This window comes from Tribolium castaneum, chromosome 6 (assembly GCF_031307605.1).
Source record: "Tribolium castaneum strain GA2 chromosome 6, icTriCast1.1, whole genome shotgun sequence".
NCBI classification, from domain to species: domain Eukaryota; kingdom Metazoa; phylum Arthropoda; class Insecta; order Coleoptera; family Tenebrionidae; genus Tribolium; species Tribolium castaneum.
The window spans coordinates 10914089-10932729 of record NC_087399.1 but is presented as its reverse complement, the minus strand read 5'-3'; the positions used below and the strand labels follow the sequence as shown (position 1 = coordinate 10932729).

Below are 18641 nucleotides of genomic sequence, written 5' to 3'. Positions count from 1 at the left end.
AGTGATAGTTTTGACGTCAATTTCTCAAACACGTCAAACATAAATAAATCAAGCGTTTTCTCGTTAAAACAGTTATAATAGATCCCTTTTTTATCAAATTATGTTAACGATGGTGAGATTAAAGACATTTAAAAATGCGCATCACTACATGAGTATATCTATTGATCTATCTATAGCTTGAGGCAGGTTTGTTCCTTTTAGTAAGAAATAAATTGAAACGAGATACTTTATATGGAATTTCCACTTTCCGTTGCACTAACGCTGTCATATATGAAACAAAGCAACACTTACAACTTACAGAAAGTCAGGTATTTGCTCGTTTTATAATTGCAATGAAATTTTTAATGTTGCTTCAATTAATTTTTATTATTCGAATACAATGTTTATCAAAGGTTGAAAGTGCGCACACAATGGAAGTATATTAGAAATTCCGAATGCATTTTCACAAGCGCATATACGAGACGACAGCTTTATTTATGCTGAAAGAAAATTAATTTTTCTTGCAAGAACGCAATATGCATTTAGTGCATGTACCGGCAATAAAATGGAGTGAGAGTCTTTTGAGTTTTTCTCGCGCAATTTTCTATTTTTATTGCAAACTAATGTCACTACCAGTAACATAAAAGAAATATGAATAGCTTTACACATTTCGGTTTGGGATAAAAACTTGAGTGTGAGGATTTAAATTTTTAATGATCACGCAGAGTTAGTTATGAACTTGTTTTCCTATAATTTATTTAAATCGCTATAGCACAGTGGGTTTTGAACTACATTGCCTTCTGTGTAATTTACAGTTTTCAATTATACAAATTTAATCAAAATTTTTAAGAATATTCTTGCATATATAAATCAACAACACATTACATCTAGTAAATTGCTTAATGAACCGTCATTTCTTGGCCTGTATTAAGTTAACAACGTAATTACGCCGCTTGGCGATATTTTTCGCATATTTTAAGTTTCTTACAATCACAAATAAGCTCGTTGGGAAAATTAGCAGTATTTTTAGTTACGGAAAACTTGGGTGTTTAATCATTATAATTTTTCAAATTAAATTCACTAAGAGTACAACTGTATCTTTTCCACATTTTACAATGTTTCTAATTTCTAATGTTTAAAAAGTTAAATTTTTGTGAATTGGGACAAAATTAAACAAAACAAACGCATTTGATTTAGCTCATTTTGAGCGATTTAGTTTGCTTTTGAACTAGAAATTCATTATAAAAAAAGTTCCAGTTCAAATTTTGTTGTTTTGTGTTAAATTCTGTTTTCTTGCGATACTTCGCTAGAGAATACCCTAAACGCACTAATAAGTTAAGTTTAGCACTACATGTTTTTGTTCGAATGTTTTCGCAAGTTTTCCAGACAGAAACCTAATAACATTTCGCAAAATTTCGCTAAAAGAGTAGGCCGTAAAATAAATCGAAAATGTTATTATTGTGTTTTTCGAGATTTAAAGCACATTTTTTTTCAGGTCAAAACAGATATTTACATTAATTTCGCTAATATTGGTTAAAAAGTTACAAAATGTGGGCCAAATCGATGTTATGTATACAGGCTGTTCCAGCGAGTTGGTAAAGTACATTATTCATCTTTAAATGATAGAAAAGTATTTTTTCCTTCAGCCGTACATTAAAGTGGTAAAAGTCCCACTTCTCTAGAAATCTAAGTTTTTGGTTAATAAACTTTAAAAAAGAGCATGTTTTTGTTAGAAAAATTAAAGTATTTCCAAAACTAAGCAAAATAGACGAATTAAAGTTTAGGTCAAAATCATAAGTTTTAAAAGCTACATTCAAAAATGCAAAAAATTGGGTGTTTCATTAAAAGAAAACATAAGTTTGTATTGTAACTGATTTCAGAAACACTCTGTATCTTTGAAAATAATTTTCGGTGAGGTAGGTAGGGCGTTAGTATCTACGGCTGGGAGTAATTTTTTTTTTATTTTTTTAACCAAGGTGAATAATGAACTTTACCAACTCGCTAGGGCTAGCTTATTTTCCGATATTCAGTGCATTTGAACTTAATTCGGAAGGATTGTGCTAAGCTGACTTGTTGCATTTGATTCAACTCAGTTTTGAAGCAAATAAACACGTGTTTGAAGGTGTATTCTCAACTTCTTATGAAAAGCAGATTGAAAAATAACTTATGCTTATTATTATTAGTCGAATGAAACATTTTTGTTTCCTTTTCAGAATGTTTTAATGCGGTTTACAGCCACAAAGAAATACTTACTCTCCAAAGTTTGGAAATAAAAGGAAAATTAAATCAAAATTTCACTAAGTTAAATCGAAAATTGCGAGAATTCGGCGTTTTTTGAATACTTAAACACATATTTGAGAGAAAAACTAAGTTTTTTGAAAAAGATTTTGCAAAAATTTCGTGTAAATTGGATTATTTCAACAATCAGTTTTGGTCAAATGTAATGTTATATTTTTGTCTTTTTTGAGTATTTAAGCACGTTTGAATTTGAATCAAAAATTATCTTAATTTTATCTCTTTGAACACGTTGTTTTTTAACTAAAAGCGCAATTCTTGTTCCAAATTTTATTAAAAACAGATCTAAAAATTTCACAAATATACAGCGTGCTCAAAAAATGGCGCACCAACTCAATGGTGTGTGGTAGAGAACTGGTTACATATAAAGGTAAAAATAGTAAAAAAATTCTTTGTATTAAAGTTATTGATAAATAACGGATTTTAGATAAATGATATGTGGCAACGTTGTCTAACAGTCATGATCGCGATAGAATTTGAGCAACAATAAAATAAATTATTTTTCAAACGGTTTCCTAGGAAATAATTCCCAGTGTTGGCACATCTACACATTGTGATTTTTTTGATGAATTTTATTTTTTTTAAATTAAAAAAACTGCTAAAATGTGATAGTAAATTTAAAAATAATTATTCATCGTTTTGTTACGGAACGATTACCTGGTATGAAACATAAAAACATAAAAAAATAATGAAAACTAAAGAAGTTAACACAATAAGTTTGTAGCTCCAGATTTTTTAAAATATGACTTTAGGAATTTTTTCAACATTTTTCCCGTAATCTGCACTTGTTTCTCAATAACGTACCACTGAGTTGGTGCGCCAGTTTTTGAGCACCCTGTACTAAAATGGTTGTTAGACTTTCTCAAATTTTGTTAAAATATTTTTTAGGTGGAGTCTAATTTATTTTGCAAAGAGATAAAAAAAATCACGAAATAAATGGTAAATGATATTATTTTTTCTCAATCGAGCTTATTTTTGAGCAAAATTTTGTCAAAATCAGCAGAAAAACTACATTTGGTGGAAAATCAGATTCTGTTGTAGAGTATTTTAAATTTTAAGATCTTGCTAAAACAATTCAAAAAATCACCACACTATATGAAAAATTACAAAAATCTCGCCTTTCTTCAGCCAGAAACTAAAGTATTCGTAAAATTTTACTTTTATTGAAAATCTATTATTAGTCTTAAAATTTTAATTTTATTGATAGTAAAACGAAGAATCAACAAATTAGGTATAAATAAATTGTAATTTTTTTCTCTCTTCGGTTTGCATAGAAAGTTGTTTCTTTCAATTTTTTTTAAATGGCTAACAAATCACCTACGTTGATCAAAACTGATATTAAATGTATCTTAGTTCAGTCAGTTTAGTTCATTTTTGCACTTAAAATTCTAAATACTCACTCAAAATGTGCTTCATATTGCACCTGTGAATCCGGTTTGATTTGCGTACGTTTACAAGTAGGGGTAATGAAAATGTTTGGGTCTACCAAAGAATAAAAATTGTAACTAAAAACGTCCTGAAAACGAATTATGCCTTAGACTCTTTCCGGCAACTGGAAATTCGTTTATAAATAAAAACTCACCATCTGGTTTTAAATTATTTTGAAAAAAAGCAAGATCTAATATTTGTTAGATGTTCGATTTTGTTACAACAAGATAAAGCAAAGAGCCTTCTATATACTTTCTATCTTTATGCGGTAATAAAAAGCAAGTTTTATTACTTTTATAAAACAAGTAAATGTAATTCCAGACAATGCGGCAGCTGATCAAAGTCATTTAAAATACGCTTCCGATAACCTGATTTGTAATAACAGAGCTTGTCTCTATCCCATATTGACGACTCGCTAAAAGTTTTTGTTGTTAGCAGAATTGTACCGTGACTAAAATGTTGTTACAAGAAACCGCGATTAGGTTAGCACTACCAACTCTGTTACATTGTTATCAAAATTTTAGCGAAATTTTCTAAAATCATTGAATAACATTGCTTGACAAAAATACTATCTTAAATAGTTGTTACCCTCCTTTTTGTTTGTCTCTCTATCGTCTGTTTAAAGGAAAGTGGATTTAACTTTACAGTATTCAATTTAAGCCTGCAGCGAATATATTAGTTGAAATACTTTGTATGATTTTTAATCCGTCTGAAGTTTAATTGGAATTACGAACCGGGGCTATAACTTCCCATTTGGTAAGCCGTATAAAGGACGCAAGCAAACCATAAGGGATGATAACTGTTTCTGGATATTATGATCCACTTTACGCATGGAAAATAATTCCTGTTGCTCGCTGATCCCTCAGAGAACTTGAGCCTATAATAATTTTCCTGCTCGATTAGTTACGGAAATCAGCGGAATCTCTGAATGGAGATTAACTTGATATAAATGACTTAACTTTAGAATAACGTGGTGACATTTCCCAGTGTTATCAGTCCTAATACAGCTAAACTCCCGTTCTTTGATCGCGGAGACTGTGGTAATTGGTTGTGGTTTTGTCTCACATTATACTCTCACTCGAACTAATCGAGTTCACTTTTGTTTAGCATGATGTGCTCGCACTTTATTTTTTCACATAGCAAAAACTTGTAAAGTTGCGTGGAAGGAATGAGAAATGAGGTACTAAATTCATATCTGTCAGCGCAATGAAGATCAAGTGTACAGGAAGTGAGTGAATTATCAGCGCTTAATTTCAAAGTTAGCTTCTTTACTTCACCTCCCTTTCAAAATTTTCACACTATAGAACGGGCGTAACCAAACTTTGGCAGTTTCAAAGCAAAGCAGAACAGGAAAACAGCCAACTAATTTTTATTTATCATTTTTTCAGTGTATCAAATGAAAAGAACATAAATAATTGTATCATCTTAGTAGAATGGAACAAATTTCAACCTCAGCTAGGTCAAGACTAGGGATATCTAGAGGTTAGGACATGAAACGACGTACAAATAAAACGTTCCCGTCCTCCATAGTTTTGTTAATATCGCCAGAGAGCGCAGTTGTTCCATTTTCGTCTAAGTTTTCAGTGGAAGAAGTTTAAAAAAATGTTTTTATTTACATAATGGTTAGGACATGGCAAACGAAAAAATACAGGCAGATAGAGTGTTAAATTCTAAATAGTTAGAAATAAAAATAATCAAAAAAATCTGTCATAAACTATGTTTAATTTTTTTTTAACTTTTACCAATTTGCCCTCGGCCCCATATTTTTTAAAACTCTGATAATACGGTTACAGATACAAGAAAAATATTAAATAGAAAGTTGTACAGTATTGAACTTCTTGCATAAAAGTCAGCGGGACCATGTCTCTTATCTTCAACCATTTAGGCGCCAGTCGTTCAAAGACGCTCCAGAGTCCAGACAGAATTTGTTTTTTTTACCGGTTGAAAAGTTAATTTGTATCTAAACCTTGAAGACAGAAATGTGGTGTCGTATATTTTTTGGAAAAAATTTAATTTTCTACAGCTGTGTTCCTTACCCTTTTTTGCACCTACAACCGTTATCGCTGCGTTTGCAACAATATCAGGTGAAACGCAAGTTCTCAGAGCACTGAATTTCAAAAAATGTATTTGTATAACGGTTAACACAAAAAATATATACAGGCAGAAAGAAAATTAAATTCTTAATAGAAAGACATCAAAATTTTATCGTAAAATATATTTTTAAAAAATTCAAACATTTATCAATCTGCACTTTGTCTCATATTTTTCAAAAAGCTTTGAATACGATTACAGATGCAAGAAAAATGTTTGGAAAAGAGTTAAGTTTTCTACAAAAAAATTCTACGAGACTAGACCCTATCTTTTTAGGCTTCAAAATCCTTCAAAGGTGCTCAAACGACGGATTATTTGCTTCATTTTGCTGGTGGTCAACTACTGAAAAGTTTATTTATTTATTATTTATTGCAGATGGAAAAATATAGTGTTTCCGACTTTTTTGTAGAAAATGTAATTCTTTTCAACTTTGTTCTTTACGCTTTTTTGTATCTTTAACCGTATTGGCAGTAATCACAAAAATATAAGGTGGAGTGGAAATTGATCATTTTTAGCCATAATTCTTTGCGCACCGTCGCATATTTATCAATCTGCTGGGAATACAGTTGAAGATACCAAGACAGTTTAAGGAACAAAGTTGTAGAGTACTAAATTTCTTACAAAAAATTGCGACATCATATTTTTATCTTCTACAGTTTAGGTATGAATTAATATAACTCTTCGTTGCTTAACCACCAGCATTTCAGCATTTTTTAACGTCTTTGGGGCCTAAAACGTTGACGATAAGGATTTGCTCTCACGGACTATTTAAAGAAAATTTTATTCTATACAAATTTATTCATAACATTTTTGTATATTTAATCGTATTTACAGCGTTTTGTTTTCCCGTATTTTTATACGGGACGAAGTGCAAGTTTTAAATTTCAATTAATTTTTTTCTCATGTTCTTTAAGAAAACTTTTTTCTCAGTTTGTTAATTAAATTAATTTAAAATCAACGATTTGGCGCCGAGATAGTATAACGCTCAAAGCGCTCTCATGTTTTATTCGACCGTACTACTTTTTGGGTGCAGATAATTTTGTTTCCTAATTTATAGTCTTCCGTAGCCAAAACAAAACAATTTAAATTTAAAAAATTACTTATCAATTTCTATTAGTAGAATATTTCTGGTGCTTCCTGTATACATATTTTTTTACAACTGAGGTTACCTAAACTAAATCTAATGTTAATACTTACCTAAGTTGTCCAGACATGAAAGAAAATTAAATGATTAGTAAAATGGTCATTATCCAGAAAACAATGTATTACACAAGAAGGGTAGTAAGAACTGTTTAACAAAAATATTCTAATTAATTTAAACTGTAATATAACTTACTATAATTTAAAAAAGAAACACAATTTGCTGCAAAATCGATTTTACTTTTTTGGTTTTGACCACTGTAACTCAGTTCAATGCAAAAAATTAAAGTAAGCAAAAATTTTCGAATGTGTTTTTCTTTAGGCAGCTCCGTAACTGGTATCCGAAATGATTGAATTAAAATGATGAGCTGTCTCATTATAAAATCGACAATTTATAGATCGTCGCTAGAGATGAGTTTAAATTTATTTTATTGTCGACACATTTAAAAATTTGGTCATTAATTTAGATTTGGAAACAGGTTTGACACAAGTATCTACTTGCACTTGCGAAAAAACGATAATTTAAATTTAAATTTGGATTAATTTATAAAACTTCTTAATAATGCAAGTTCTGATAACATTACTATTGGAAGAATTCTTAATAGTCACAATAATTTATTAATTCCAGTTGTTAGCGCCTCTTTTCATTTAGGGGTTTTTGTAATCTTCTTACTAAGAGATAAGAGTAGTAGTAGTCGAGAAGCGATCGGGTGGCAGCCACACGCCGCATTTTACAGGGCATTTATTAATCGTTAATTTAATTGTGCCGTACCGTCAAGGTTCTCTTTTTTTCCTATTCTTCCTCTTTCCTTACTTCTTCCTTCTTACATCGATCTGCACTTTGACGGACCACTCGGTAAGTTTTTTTTTTGTGTTGTTTTAAATAGCCTTTCTTTTACGCATTAACATTTGGTCCTTCGAGCCACCGGATCTTCGTTTAGTTAAATCTAGAGCATTGGTATCGCTATTTTTGGAACGCGTTGTTGCAAAAACCCTTCGCTTATCGAGTTATCGCTTTAGCTTATCTCTTGTCGCTGTTGCTCGCATACGTCCTCGCTTATTAGAAATTCGTTTAAATTTATCATGGCTCCAACTAAAGAGAATGAATTAAAGTCTCTTCAAGGCAAGCGTCAATCACTTTTTTTGAGAATTCAGCGTTTATATAACGACTCTAGAAACCTGGATGATGAGACGGTTTGCAAAAACTTTAAAATTAGATATAATACACTAGAAGAAACGCGCCGATTGTTTAGTAATTGCATTGATTCGATAAATTTATTAAGTTTAGAACTCGACTCTGACTATACGCCTAGCTTTGCTGAGTTGGAGGCGGTGGACGAATTATATTGTCACATTGTAGAAGCAGCAAAAAAGGTTTTTACAAAAACTGAAAGTTTGCCCAAGCCGGTGAAAGCTATAGCAAAATTGCCCAAGATCGAATTGATGGAATTTTCAGGGGAAATGTCCGATTGGCCAATTTTTTATGACACGTTTAGAACTTTAATACACGAAAATCCCGATTTAGACGATATTACTAGAATGCATTACTTATTGGGAAAATTGACGGGTAAAGCTTTGCTGGTTTGCTCTGGAATACAACCAACAGGAGCAAATTATCCCATCTTATGGAAAGCGCTCGTAGAAAAATATGATGATAAACGTCTTCTGGCTAGTACTTATTTGTCGCAAATTCTTGACTTTAGACCTTTACAAAATGAATCGGTAGTTTGTTTAAATACATTTTTGGAAAAGTTTGATACAGCGGTGAACGCTTTGAAACAAGTAGACATAGAAAATCTTTCGGACTTTATTATAAGTTCAATCGCACTTTCAAAATTAGATGGTCAAACTCGTAGACATTTTGAGCTGTCACAGAAAAAATCTGAAATTCCTTTGTACAAGGAAATTGTCGACTTTGTAAAGGATCACACAAAAATCTTAGCTTGTACTTTGAAATCAACTGCTACAACAGCCAATCGAACGAACTATAGCGCTCCTTTCAGTAAACCTAGTAGAACCCATTCGCTTGTTGTTAGTAATCGCGCATCGAATAATATTTGTCCAATTTGTAACGAGGCTTCTCATTTAGTTTATCAGTGTGCGAAGCTTTTAAAGTTAGGTCCCTTGGAAAGATATCAATTAGTCAAAGATAAAGCTTTATGTTTAAATTGCCTTAGTCCGAAACATAAAATAATCGCTTGTAAATCGACAACCACTTGTAGTTTGTGTCGAAAAAGACATCATTCTCTGCTTCATTTTGATAAACCGCACATTGAGACATCAGAACAGCCTGCTAAAAAGGATTTGGTTCCAATTAGTGACGTTAATAGTACTTCCCGCGAGCCCCATAGTTTTTGTGTCGCTTCAAATACTAGCTTTAAATCATCTAGATATAGTAACACTTTGCTTGCTACCGCCATAGTAGAAATATTCGCTCCAAATTCGAAAAGGAAATTAGTTAGACTTTTAGTAGACCCCGCTAGTCAATCGCATTTTATTACTACAAATTGTTGTACCCGCTTAAATTTGCCAATTAGAAAAATTAACGCTTCTGTTAAAGGCATAGGAGCCATCACGCATCCTATAAAAGGAAAAATAGATACGGTCATTGCTTCTCGCTTTAATTCAGATTATAGATACAAGTTCGAGGCTTTAGTTATCGATCAAATTATTGACAATTTGCCAGATCGAAATATTCCGCAATCATCTATAGAAAATTTGCTTAATCTTCCGCTAGCCGACGAGAAATTTTTTGAGTCGGGGGAAATCGATGGAATAATTAGTGGTAAATTGTTCCCGCAAATATTAGGCCCGAACAAAGTAGAAAGTTCACTTGGAAGCCCAATCGCTTTAGAAACTACACTAGGATACATAGTTATGGGCGAAATACCACATGTAGCCGCGAATTGTGAAACACATTCATTTTGTTTGATTGAGGAACCACCTCTAGATAAAGCACTTGAAAAATTTTGGTCAATGGAAGAGGTTCCCAGTCCCAGTGTTTCATTGAATAAAGATGACGCAAAATGTGAAGAACTTTTCGTTTCTACGGTTAAACGCGAACCGTCCGGAAAATACATAGTCTCGCTTCCTTTTAAAGAATTTCCTCCTAATTTGGGTAGTTCATTTCAAAACGCTTTTCGAAGATATCTAGCTTTAGAAAGAAAATTTCGCTCAATGCCAGCATTTCATCAAAGTTATTGCGATGCAATACAAGACTTCATCGAGCAAGGTCACATGTCTTTAGTAGAGCCACATAGATTGAATAGCGAATCTTCATTTTACATTCCGCATCATGCTATTTTTAAGGAAAGTACTAGTACTCCACTGAGAGTTGTGTTTGATGCTAGCGCCAAAGGTAGTAATTCGCTTTCTTTGAACGATGTTTTATATACTGGTGAAAAATTACAAACCGATATAGTTTCTTTGCTACTGAATTTTAGACTATTTGCTGTAGCCATGACCGCTGACGTACGTCAGATGTATAGACAAATTTGGCTTAATCCCGATCATCGATGCTTTCAAAGAATTCTCTGGCGATTTTCGATTAATGAACCTCTCCAAACATACGAAATCAATGTAGTCTCTTTTGGAGTCAAAGCCTCGCCATTTTTAGCTCTTCGTACAGTTAAGCAACTTGCCTCGGACGAATCTAGAAATTTTCAGTTAGCTTCAGGAATTGTAAATAGAGATACATACATGGACGATGTTGTAACTAGTGTTCCTACCAGTGAAGAAGCTATTGCGTTGTATCGCGATTTAATTGGTTTGTTTAGGGCCGGGGGGTTTAGCTTAACCAAATGGACAACAAACTCTAATGAATTATTGTCAGAAATTTTAGAATCGGAACGCTGCTTTCAGCCCGTTGAATTTAGCAATGATTCCTTGAAGGTCTTAGGTTTTCAGTGGCATCCGCAAACCGACTTGCTTGGTTTTAAAATTAGTGTTCCTGACATAGAATGTACGAAACGGAATATTTTGTCAATAATTGCTCGCATTTGGGATCCTTTAGGATTGTTGGCTCCCGTTACCTTATATGCAAAATTATTGATTCGGGAAATTTGGGTTCAAAAACTTGGTTGGGACGATCCTGTATCGGCTGATATACAAAAAATTTGGAGTCTTTTAAAAGGAGAGTTGCATCTTTTGGAAAACTTTGAAATTCCGCGTCATTTAGGAACTTGTAGTAATTTACCTGTGACAATTGTTGGATTTGCAGACGCATCAGAAAAGGGTTATGGAGCGGTAGTGTATGTAAAAGTTCCAGAAAAGGTACCTACTGTTAGAATCATTTGTGCTAGATCAAAAGTTGCTCCGTTAAAGTCACTTTCGATACCCAGATTAGAGCTTTGTGCTGCGCTTCTTTTAGCTAGACTGATCCATTTTGTAGAAAGCACTTTCCAATCGCGATTAATTATAGAAAACATTGTTGCTCTGACTGATTCTTCGGTCGTACTTAACTGGATAAACGCATCTCCTCATCGTTGGCACACTTTTGTAGCAAATCGCGTGGCAAAAATTCAAGAATTAGTGCCGTCGGTTAATTGGTATCATGTCGATGGGAAGGAAAACCCAGCCGACCCAATTTCTAGGGGTCTAACACCGGCGCACCTTTTAAACCACCCGATTTGGCTAACTGGTCCTAATTGGTTATTTATGGACGAACAGTTATGGCCTATTAACTCTTCAACTAATACAGACGAACCTCCACTCGAAGAGAAACCGATAGTTCTCGTCACTTTCTCACGTTGTGTCAACCCTTTACGACAACTTATAGATAGATCGTCTTCGTATAGTAAATTGCGCAATGCAGTTGTATATGTTCTCAGATTTCTTAAGTTATTGCCAAAAGGAAATCCTATTACACTCAAAGACTTAGAAACCGCTGAATTAACGCTAGTTAGACTTGTCCAAAGAGAACATTTTGCTTCAGATTTAGCTTTGTTAGAGCAAAATAAACCTTGTTCGCCTAAAATTCGTGCCTTATGTCCGTTTCTTAAAGATGGAGTTATTAGAGTAGGAGGACGTCTATCAAACTCAAATTTAGAATATGATCAGCAGCATCCGTTTTTGCTGCCCAAAAAAGACCACTTGGTGGATCTCTTAATAGACTATTTTCACCAACGTAATTTACATACTGGTCCGCATCTTACACTGTCGTTGTTGCGTCAGAAATTTTGGATTCTAGCTGCACGAAATGTTGTTAGACATCGCATTCGCAACTGTAATTATTGCTTTAAATTTCGTCCTCGCGCAACTTTCCCATGTATGGCGGATTTGCCCGCTCCTAGAATTACAGAAGCGAAACCATTTTTGCACAGTGGTGTAGATTATGCCGGACCTTTCTATATCACTCTGACTCGTCGTAGAGGTGTAAAAAGCCAGAAAGCTTATTTATGCTTATTTATTTGTTTAGTTACCAAAGCCTTACATCTAGAAGTGGCTTCTGACCTATCCACTGCGACTTTTATTAATGCCTTTAAACGTTTTTTATCCCGTCGTGGTCCATGCTCGGTTTTGTATTCCGATTGTGGTACAAATTTTATTGGAGCTAAAACTGCCCTAGACGATTTGTCAAAATTTGTGACCTCACAAGAGTATCATTCTAGTATTGATGATGAATTGATAAAACGAAATGTAGTATGGAAATTTAATCCTCCAGCAGCACCTCACTTTGGAGGAATCTGGGAGGCAAACATTAAAAGTGGGAAGTCTCATTTAACTAAAGTTATTGGCACCCAAATTTTGACTTATGAAGAATTTACGACGGTTATTACTCAAATAGAGGCTTTATTAAATTCTCGACCATTGTGTACGCTCAGCTCGGATCCTAACGAGCCGTTAGCTTTGACGCCTGCTCATTTTTTGACAGGGACGCCCCTTCAATCGCTACCAATTCAAAATTTAGACATGTCGACTAATTTAGTAACCCGAAAAGAACTGCTCGATCAAATTTTGCAAACGTATTGGAAACGATGGCACATGGAATATCTACATAATTTGCAAGTTCGTCAAAAATGGAATAAGCCATCTTCTCCAATAAAGGTCGGTACGGTCGTAGTTTTGCGGACGGATAACACCCCACCGTTGCATTGGCCATTAGGGGTCGTTCAAGAGGTCTTTCCTGGCAAGGATGGGATAGTTCGCGTCGCCAGCGTCAAAACTCCCAATGGTCTTTATAAACGACCTATAGTTCGTCTATGTCCCCTTCCAAATCAGTGATCGTTTTGATCCTATAATTTTGTTTTTAGTTATTTGTTCTTTGGGTGGATGCAATTACTTGCAGTTTAATTTAATTTAATATTTATTATTATTATGCGGAAGGGAACTTATATTTCTTTTCTTTAGTTGATAATTTAGTTTTAGTTAACTTCATTCCTTAACGGTCGGGGGGAATGTTAGCGCCTCTTTTCATTTAGGGGTTTTTGTAATCTTCTTACTAAGAGATAAGAGTAGTAGTAGTCGAGAAGCGATCGGGTGGCAGCCACACGCCGCATTTTACAGGGCATTTATTAATCGTTAATTTAATTGTGCCGTACCGTCAAGGTTCTCTTTTTTTCCTATTCTTCCTCTTTCCTTACTTCTTCCTTCTTACATCGATCTGCACTTTGACGGACCACTCGGTAAGTTTTTTTTTGTGTTGTTTTAAATAGCCTTTCTTTTACGCATTAACACCAGTTATTAATTAAGATAATTTCGATTAAACGAGTTGAAACATTTGACCGTTTCGAGTAAGTGTCTAGATAGAAATCACTCAACAGGTTTTAAAAAGTGCAGTTAAATACAAAAAGCCTGTAACTGCTCAATTATGGAAAATAAAACTAAAAATTATAATATATTGGCTAATTATTTTTTACGAAGGATGTAGAACAAATTATTTAATGACGAATTACCGTATATCTCGGTAAAAAGCTTGATAGGAAGCAATATCATGCTTAATTTTTTCATTAAACACGATAGAACTGTATATTTATTATTTTGCATAAATTAGAATCGAAAATTTCCAAAGGCGGAACGTTGCTTAACATTTATTAAATTCGCTGCTTTTGACATTTGAATAAAATCCACAAAAAGACAAGTCAAATACCAGAAAGATTTCCAAAAGCACAAAGCGAACAAGAGAACCTTAAATAAAAGTAATTACGGCCGCTCTCATCGGTTACATTTTCAAATTTTCGTTTAATGAATTCACCCCAATTTCCACTAAAAGAGAGAGTGTCTGAAAGCTCGACCACGAAATCATTCCGTTCCGATTTTCCCTAGACGTTACATCAATCGAAATCAAAGTCAAGATCAGAGCGTCTCAATTTAAAGAGGGTCACCGCATAAAATATACAATTATCATACGGGAGATCCGATAAGACATTTTTCAGGAGCGCTTTAATTCTGATCGATGAACATAAGATCTTTTCGTATAATTTTAATCGCATTAAAATGCGGTTTAACGTCAGTAATCAGTCAAAACCGAGAGACGATGACCTTTCACTGATACAATTCCCTGATTCACTAAAAATGCTTTTACTTTTTTTGATAAACCCAAACTCCAAACTCGTGAATATTGGCTACAAAGCAACATTTAATTTCAGTATATATCCCATTTCAGTTCATAGTAGAATTGTAACAGGGCGTTGGAAATTTGAAAAAAAGCACAAATTAAGAGTTTATGTATAAGAACAGAATTATGTGTTAAACTAAATCCCAGCGACACACTTTGAGCTAAAAAAAGCAGAAATTCTCAATTTGTGCTCGATTTCATTCAAAAAAATGCAAATGCGCTGTTGCAAAATTCTATTAACTGAAATGGAATATAATTAAATTTCCATTAGGTTGAGCTGTGACTTTAACTAAGTTAACAATACGGACAGTATAGAATCAGAAGATATAATAAGTAAAATATTTCCCATTTTTTTCTCTCCGTACATTATTCAGTGTTGTCAATTTAATTTTGAATTTATATTTCAATTGGAACAAGAATTTTTGATTAAAGTGGGCTTTGATTTTGGCAGATACATTGTATGTTAAATTTTACACGTTTTTTATAGTAAAAACAGAAAATATAGGTATAAAACTTGCCAATTTTTGCAGTCGCTGTGCATTATTTGCAGTTGCCAACTTAATTTTTAGCAGGAGCTAGAATTTTCGGTTAACAGTGAGCCACGATTTTTAGAGATAAATTGGCAACGTTGTGTAGAGATAGACTACAGGAGGCATATCGCAATTTGGATCTTCTGTCTATACATTATTCAAGGTTGCCAACTTATTTTTGAATCACAGGGCGTTTTAATAATATTATTTTATGTACTAAATTTTTAATATCTGTTTTTTAGTGACTTTAAAATTAAGTAAGCAACACTGAATAGTGTGGAAACAGAAGATATTGGTGTTAAACGTGCCAATTAATACAGTCGCTGTGCATTACTTAATGTTGCCAACTTAATTTCTAGCTGAAGCTGGAATTTTCGAATAAAGTAGGCTACGATTTTTATAGATAAATTGGCAACGTTGTGTAGATAAACTACATGAAGCATTCTGAAATTTGGATCTTCAGTCATTATTCAAGTTTGCCAACTTATTTTCCAATCACAGGGCGTTTTAGTAAAATTCTTTTATGTATCAAATTTTTGATACCTGTTTTATTTAGTGACTTTAAAATTAAGAAACCCACATTGAATTGTATTGAAACATAAGATATGACTGTTAAACGTGCCAATTATTACAGTCGCTGACTATTATTTAAAGTTGCCGACTTAATTTCTACCTAGAACCAGAATTGTCGGTTAAAGTGGACTATGATTTTGAGAGATAAATTGGTAACGTTGTGTCATATATATGACACCAAATTTGCATTTTTCATCTATATTTTATTTAGTTGCCAACTTATTTTTGAATTACTGACCGTTCTAATTAGATTTTCATTAATGTAGCAATTTTTTTTTACTTATTTAATTAAATGACTGAAATTAAGGTGACAACATTGAATCGAGTAGAAACAGAAGATATAGGTATACGATTTGCCTATTTTGTAGCTGTTTCTGTAAATTATTTAATGTTGCCAACTTGATTTTAAAATTACAGTTTACACACCACCTGGAACTAAGATTTTCGGTTAAAGAGGGATATGATTTTTGAGAGATAAGTTGGCAATATTGTGTAGAAATAGAAGATATGGCGCATATAAAATTTTACATTTTTTGTTTAAAGATTATTTAAGATTACTTTTAGAATCACAAGCTGTGCTAATTCGAATTTTTTGTATGTAAATTTTTCATATTTATTTTATTAAATGATTTTAAAATTATGTTGGCAATATTGAATAGTGTAATAACAGAAGATACAAAGAAGACTTTTTTACCGTTTTTGTAAAGCTCTAATTTATTGTTGCCAACTTAATTTCTAAGTTATATCCCACCTGGAAATGAAATTTTCGATTAAAGTAGGCTGTGTTTTTGAGAGGTAAGTTGCTAACATTGTGTAGAGAAATAAAGCATATCAAAAATTGCATTTTTTATCCAAATTTTATTCAAAGTTGCCAACTTATTTTTAGAATTACAAGCCACCAAATTAGATTTTTGTAGTTTTACCACTTTTTTGTTCTTATTTTATTAAACGACCTTGAAACTTGGCGATATTCGTGTAAAAACAAAAGATGTGGATACTGTAAAACTTGCCAGTTTTTTTTTGCTGTAAACATTATCCAATATTATTTTAATTTTAAACGCGGTTTTCTGGTTAAAGTGGGCTATGATTTTGAGAAATAAGTTGGCAACGTTGGGTAGAGATAGAATATATGAGGCATATTATAATTTGCAATTTTTGTCTAAATATTATTCCAGATTGCCAACTTATTTATAAAATTACATGTCATTTTCAATGGAGTTTTTTTATGTACAAAATTTTTCGTTTATTTTATTTTATTAGATGACTTTGAAACTAAGCGGACATCATTAAATAGTGTAGAAATACATGATATAAGTATAAGCTGCCTACTTTTTACCATCTCTGTATATTCTCCAATGTTGCCAACTTAATTTTTTAGTTGTAGTTCACCTGTCCCTGGAATTTTCGGTTAAAGTGGACTATGATTTTGAGAGATAAGTTTGTAATCTTGTGAGATGAGGCGTATCACAGCCTACTAAATGGAGCCTTTAAAAAAAATTTTTTTTATATATATTTTGTAAAATGTTTTTTTGAATGATATTTGATGAGAAGTTGTAATATTTGAAGCGAAAGGAATTACGGTAAGTTTTTTGGTTTCGCCGTTCTTCCTTACTTTCTAAGAACATCCTTCTTGCGAATACCAACCGTGATGTCTTGTAATAAGCGAGTAACGAGAAAATGTGGTGTATCCAACTAAAGTGCTCTAGTATAAGTAATGAAGCATTACGACTTGCACCTGCACGGTTCTTCATCTCTGGCAATCACATCTCCCGTTACTTTAATTAATAACAATTGTCAAAGTACGGCTCTGAAATCTAAAATCGTGGCCTAACAAAATAAAACAAATCGAATCAAAAGTTCGCAGTTGAATATTATTGTACTGGGTTTTAAGTCCCGTTCAATATACAGGACGTTTACACGCTTCTTGAGCACCAACAAAGACGCTTAATAGCCGTAGTTTTTCACTTATTAGAAGTCAAATTTAATTATGTCGGATGTGAACGATTTTCTTATAAGTGAATCCAGCCCTGAAACGTGCACAATTACAATCGAAATATTCAAGAGCTGAAGTGAGTGTGGTGATTCGATGCAGCTAATGAAGACATTAAAGGCTCTCCAGCCATGGATTCGCGTGGTAAAACGTGCACTCCTCCACTTAAGAGCCTGCTTATGACTGTTGCAATTTATTAAAAAAGATATTTTTCATTTGAAACTTTGCTGCGAGAGGCGGCAAACATGGTTTGTCACTTAATTGTTTGTTTCTTCTTTTATACCCTCAAAAGAATGGCGATAAACATAAAACGACGAACTTCTAATGCAACACAAAGATGTGATTAAATTAACACTGCTTCTTCTGTTGTTTCTGCGACACTCTGTATCGTGAAGTAGTCGGTTTTATAATTAAGACAAGAGTTTTCAGAGTTATTGTTTTCAATATTTCTAGTCTGCGGATTTGCAGAAATTCTCAGCAAATTGAGCTTTATTGTATTTACCCAGCGAAAGTAGTAAAAATGTTTTCTTTGCAGCTCTCAAATTGCGATTCTTGGCTTCGATTGAGTTTGTAGATATTTTACGCTTTTTTGAATGAGAACTTCAAGTTATGAGTGCTCTATTTATGTTGTTAATCAGTTATTTTCGATCATTCGGTTGGAGCACACTTGAAAGCTTTTTTAAACTTTTTTAATTCCGATTTTACAAATTATTGTTACCTACAGGATTTAAATATAAATGTTTTAATTTTTATGTTTTTGCAATAGGTGTTCAAAATATATTGACAAACTAATTAATTGGATTTTTTCCTAGCAAAGTATGTCAATACATAATGTAGCACAGGGTGAGTCAATCGTGGGTTATTTCTGATATGTCCTAAGATGCAACCAAAAATACTAATTGCACTTACAACTTGGATTCTTCGTTTAATTTTTAAAAACATTAATCTTTTAAATAATAATAGTCCACAATAAACTTTTAGAAAACAAACTTGAACAATGTAATCAATGATTAATTTTGAAATTATTTAACGATTACCGATCAGGTCAGCTGGAATCAGT

At 32.9% G+C, this 18641-nt stretch overlaps 1 protein-coding gene and 1 long non-coding RNA gene across 2 annotated transcripts in view; both read right to left on the bottom strand.

Annotated features, from left to right (window-relative positions):
- Nucleotides 1-18641, bottom strand: part of stg1 (stargazin-like protein) — a 415841-nt gene that overhangs the window by 170609 nt on the left and 226591 nt on the right. The gene's annotated exons all lie outside the window — the stretch shown is intronic.
- On the bottom strand, nucleotides 10304-13609 carry LOC135266537 (uncharacterized). The gene is made up of 2 exons (XR_010334635.1): nucleotides 10633-13609; nucleotides 10304-10585 (listed from the first exon to the last, which is right to left on the bottom strand). It is a non-coding gene; the product is annotated as an uncharacterized LOC135266537 (long non-coding RNA).